The following is a 5,227-nucleotide window of genomic DNA, read 5'->3' on the forward strand; positions in this document are numbered from 1 at the left end:
TGCCCAGGTTGGGGCACGCTGGGAGAATTCCTCTCCAATACCCTGAGGCTTATTCCTCTCTTTCCCCCATTCCTACGTTCCATTGCTGTCTGTGAATTCTGATCACATATTCCTTTGAGAGAGGCATTTATATCACTGATTAGCTATAGTCAAGTGGCTCTTCCTGGGGCTACAAGGAGGCAATCCATTGCTTTTCATTAAACGTCAATTCGATTAATTTAACTTTGAGATCAATGCTATAGGTTTCATCTCTGGATTCTGGTGGGGAGAGCCCACGGATTGCTTTAAGAGCTTGACCTCCCTCTAAACCTCTGACTTACGTGACTCTGGACAAGTACTTAACTTCTTTCTCATCTGTGAAGGGAAAACAAAGTTCTGAGGCTGTCACGAGTCTGCAATGAAATAATGACCATTCAATTCCCAGCCTAGAGTCCACACTCAGTGCTGAATAGAAGAATCTACTTCCTTTGCCTCTGAGGCCACACTGCAGGGAGGACCCTAAGACAACCACAGCTCTGGGGAGCAAGATAAACACAGGGCTCCGACCAAAGCAATAAGACCTTTGTTAACTGGCTGCTCGGCGTTCTGGACTCTACCAGCTCTCACAAAGGCAAAGTGCTTCTAGCCAATTCCTCTTTGAAAAGGGCAGCTGCTCAGGTGATGTGCAGAACAAGTGGCTTCGGCTGGCCTGGGGGGTCCTACCAGGGCTATTGTGGAAGGTGTTCTGCTCTCAGCCACTCGCAGCCAAAGGCTAAGATGTGTGGAGCCGTGGAGCACAGGCTCAGAAATGGGAGGAAAATCGCTGCCTTCCTTTTTATCTCCCTGGCAGAGGGGAAGTTATAAAAGCCGATTTCTGAGCAGTGAACCAGAAATGAGTTCATCTCTCCTGTTACTTAGTTGTGTTTCCCCAGGCAAACCTTGGTATCTCTGAGTCTCTTCAGTGAAGAAAAGCGGTGGGATTAGGTCTGTGAGACCCCTTTCCACATTGCATTTTCTGCAAACATCTCTACCTCATAAATGTTCTGCTGCACATGAGACAGTGAAGGGGAACAGATCAGCTGCTGTTACAGGATAATGGAAACTTTCTATCTGCTCCAAGTCTTGCATTTCAGCCAAAGCTTAAGTACCAAACAATAGTTATCAAGAACCTTCTCATCTAAAGTCAGGTCCTAGATCCTCTATACAAAACTGCAAAGGGTGAAGTAGAGAGCCAGTTTTACCAGTGTTGATGGTTTTTTACTCCCAAGCTTTATTTAAAATTTCACTGGGGGCTTAGAGTCAGGACTTCTTTAAAAAGCGGTACGTGCCGGGGGCTCAGTCAGTTAAGCGTCTGCCTTCAGCTCAAGTCATGATTGGGCTCAGGTCATGATCTCAGGGTCCTGGGATCCTGGGATCCAGCCCTGCATCGGGCTCCCTGCTCATCAGGAAGTCTGCTTCTCCCTCTCCCTTTGTCCCTCTGTCTGCTTGTGCTCGCTCGGCTCACTCTCTTTCTCAAATAAATAAAATCTTTTTTTAAAAGGGGGGTATGTGCCGTATGCTCCCCCTCCTCACACCTTTCCCATCGGCCCGGAAATGCTTTCCCCTCACTTTAAGCAGGTGAGCTGCATGAAGACAAGCCTGGGAACAACCACTCAGAGAGACTGACAAGTGATCCTGAAGTTTGCAGAACGTGGGGACTGCCATGCACATCTGAGTCAAGTCCAAAGGCAAGAGGGTTGGACCGGAAGAAGGAGGCAGAAAGAAGAAAGAACTGAATTGGGAATGGCCCATACTTCAAGTTAGGCTGCACAAGGTGTGTGTGTGTGTGTGTGTGTGTGTGTGTGTGTGTGGTTTCCAAACACCCAATATGGACTCCACAATAGAGAACCAGCCATAGATCTTAAAAAAGACGGCCCCCAAAAGCTTTCTACCAGGGGTAAGACAATCTCAGCAGGAAGAGACTGCACATGCCATCAGGGAGAGGTAGGCGGTTAGGGGCGTTGTAAGTGGCCATCTAGAAAAGGTGTTACCTAAGTTAGTGAACTGCAGCCAGAGATTCCCACCAGGGAAATCTCTGCAGAACCCACAACTAGGTCCCCTGAAAGAGGGCTGGCAACTGTATCCTTGCACCCAAAGGGAATGCCAGATGCAATCGACCTATTCAGTTAGACTCCCTGGTTTCTTCTCTCTCTCCTCCTCTTAGTCAACCCTACAAGGGTGGGAAGCCACTACCAGGAAGGTATATGATTGGACAAACGGACACCGAACACACTGCCTTCCTCCCCCTTCCCACTACAGACTTCTTGAGGCTGTTACAAAGACAGGGAGGGATGAAGAGGGTTTTGGCCAATATTTTCTTATGAAAAATTTTCAGCAAAAGTTGAAAAAAATTTACAGCGAACCCCTGTAGACCCACTGCCTATCTTTCCCACATATCCGTCTCTTTATCCATTCATGATTCCATCTCAGCTTTTATGCATTTTAAAGTGAATTGTAGACATCAATACACATCTCCTAAATACCTCAGCACGCATTCACTAGAATTCAGTACAGATTTTGATAAAAAGGTTACATACAATGAAATCACAAATCTTAAGTGTTGGTTGCGTTCTGACAAATGTGTATGTATAACCCAAAACTCCTCAAATAAAGAACATCACCGTAACCCCCCAGTCTCCCTCATGTCCCTTCTCAGTCCAATACCCACCCACTTTTAGATTTTTTTCAAACATAGATTGGGTTGGCCAAACTTTAGAATTCCATATAAATTAAATCATATAGTAATGACTCTTCATTTCAGCAAAAATGTTTTTGATATGCAACCCTACCGCTGTACATATTGACTTGTACTGCTGAGTAGTACTCCACAAAAGGGTTATGACACTTTGCTCAGACGTTCTCATGGTTACGGACATGAGCACTGTGTCCAGTTTTGGGCTATTACATTCTTCTACAAGTCTTGTTTTTTTAAATATGCATTTTCGTTGAGTAAATACCTGACACTGAAGTGACTGGATTTATAGGGTAAGTGTATGGTTACTTTTATAAGGAAATTCCAGAAGCTTTCTAAAGCGGTTGTACTTCATATTCCCACCAGCAGCATGGGAGAATTTCAGTTGTTCCACATTCTTGCCAACACTATTGTTTAATCTTTCCAAACAACCATTTGGTGGACGTGTAGAGATATCTCGTTGTGGTTTAATTTGTATTTGTTCGATGAGTAATGATGTTGAGCACTTTTGCCCATTTATATATCATCCTTGGGAAATGTCGCCTGAAATCTTTTCTTCTTCTGGAGGGTGGGTTTTTGTTGTTGCTGCTGTTGTCGTTTTATCTTTTTATTGTCAGAATAGAAAAACTCTTTACATGCCCTCAAATCTAGTCCTCTATCAGAAAATGGATTTATAAATATTTCCTCCCAGTCTGTGGCTTGCATAGTCATTGTCTTAATGTATCTTTTGATTAGCAGAAGCTTTTACTGATTTTTCTGCTAGATCCTGTGTCAGTTGTGATAAGGTGTATTTTTCAAAAAATGTGTTCATTTCATCCACGTTGTTGAATCTGTCACCTTGAAGTTGTTCATAATCGTCTCTTTTTTTTCAGGTTTTTTTTTTTAAAGATTTTATTTATTTATTTGACAGAGATAGAGACAGCCAGCGAGAGAGGGAACACAGCAGGGGGAGTGGGAGAGGAAGAAGCAGGCTCATAGCGGAGGAGCCTGATGTGGGGCTCGATCCCATAACGCCGGGATCACGCCCTAAGCCGAAGGCAGACGCTTAACCGCTGTGCCACCCAGGCGCCCCTCTTTTTTCGGGTTTTATGTATAAATTTAGGAAGTGATGCAACAATAGAATGATGCATTTTTAGCACTATGAAATCCAATGTCTTGAAATCCTTTCTCCCTGCAGTTCTGTTTATTACAATTTTATAATCCTGAAGAAATTCTCTTTTCTGAAGTTTTTCACTCATTCAGGTATTTTGCACGATGTCTGATGTGCTCGGTAATAAAGGCTGCAATGAAGTAGTAGCTGTGATAATCACCCTCCTGTAATCTGAAACAATAGGGACTTTCTTTTCTGTACCGGCAGCTATGAAGTTCTCAGATAGTAATTGTCAATCTGTAGGGAACTGGTCATCTTTTCCTTGCTCGATTAGTATGTCCAGCTGAGCACCTGGCTAGGACTTCACAAGAAGGGTAGCACCATCAGCCTTCCATTTACTTTGATCTGTTCCCAAATATTCACTAAAGGCTCTTTTTTTTTTTTTTTTTTTTTTTTTTGCCACAGACGGAGCACTGGTTTGCAAATTGGAGCAAATGCTGACACAGATTTGGACTTTCCAGGATTTTTCAAAGCACAAATCAGAGCTCTGTGACCTCTGGAGAGTGGCCAAAAATAGACATCCTTTGGGGGTCCACTGGAAAATTGTCATTTATGAGTTGGGGAAGCTCCTCAGTTACGTAAGAGTACGTTCTGTAGGTAGTTTTCCAAGGATCTTCGGAAGCATCCCTTAAAACCTGGCACCAGTCCCAAAGTCCCAGCTCTCGTCTTCTCCTTTAGTATTGCAGCTATGTGGGCTGGCATCGGAGCAATGACGACAAGGCCATGTTCAGAGGCAGCTTGATGATAACCAGACTTTGATACAAAATTTTGTTCCGTGCAAGTCAAACCAGACAGCCATGCAGTGCAGGACATTTTCCAGTTTCTGCCTCTGGTGGTAAGTAGATAACAAATTTCATTTAGCAGTTCAGTTCAACATCGTCATGTTCAAAAACTTTCTGCAATCCTCCAAAATCTTCCAAATCTTGTTGCTGGAAACGTTCCAATGTCATGCTTCTCCTGACCAACTGCTACTTGCTTTTTTGTCCGTACCAAAGAATGGATGATCCTTGGGGATCAGTGGCAGGCAAGGAAATGAGCAGCAGCCAGAGTGGAAACGTGGGGGGGGGGGGGTCATCATCTAAACTTGTTCAGAATACTCTCTTGTTCTCCTCGTGTCCATAGGATCTGTAGTGATAACCCCTCTTTCACTTCTGATACAGTTAGTGTTTTCTCCCCTTTTTTGCATGTCAGAATAGCTAGTGGTTTAGTAAGTTCAATCTTTTCAAAGAGCCAACTTTTGTTTTGTTAATTTTCTTTCTTCTCTGTTCTCACTTGTCCAGCCTCTGCACTATTATTTTTATAATTTCCTTCATTCTACGTCCTTTGAGTTTTCTTTGCCTTTTTGGTTTCCTCTACCTTCTTCGGGC

At 43.6% G+C, this 5,227-nt stretch overlaps 1 pseudogene; it reads right to left on the bottom strand.

Annotated features, from left to right (window-relative positions):
* Positions 1 to 3,940: 3,940 nt before the first annotated feature.
* On the bottom strand, positions 3,941 to 4,810 carry LOC113263576 (S-formylglutathione hydrolase-like; annotated as a pseudogene).
* Positions 4,811 to 5,227: the final 417 nt, after the last annotated feature.

Source organism: Ursus arctos, unplaced genomic scaffold, assembly GCF_023065955.2.
Source record: "Ursus arctos isolate Adak ecotype North America unplaced genomic scaffold, UrsArc2.0 scaffold_28, whole genome shotgun sequence".
NCBI lineage: Eukaryota > Metazoa > Chordata > Mammalia > Carnivora > Ursidae > Ursus > Ursus arctos.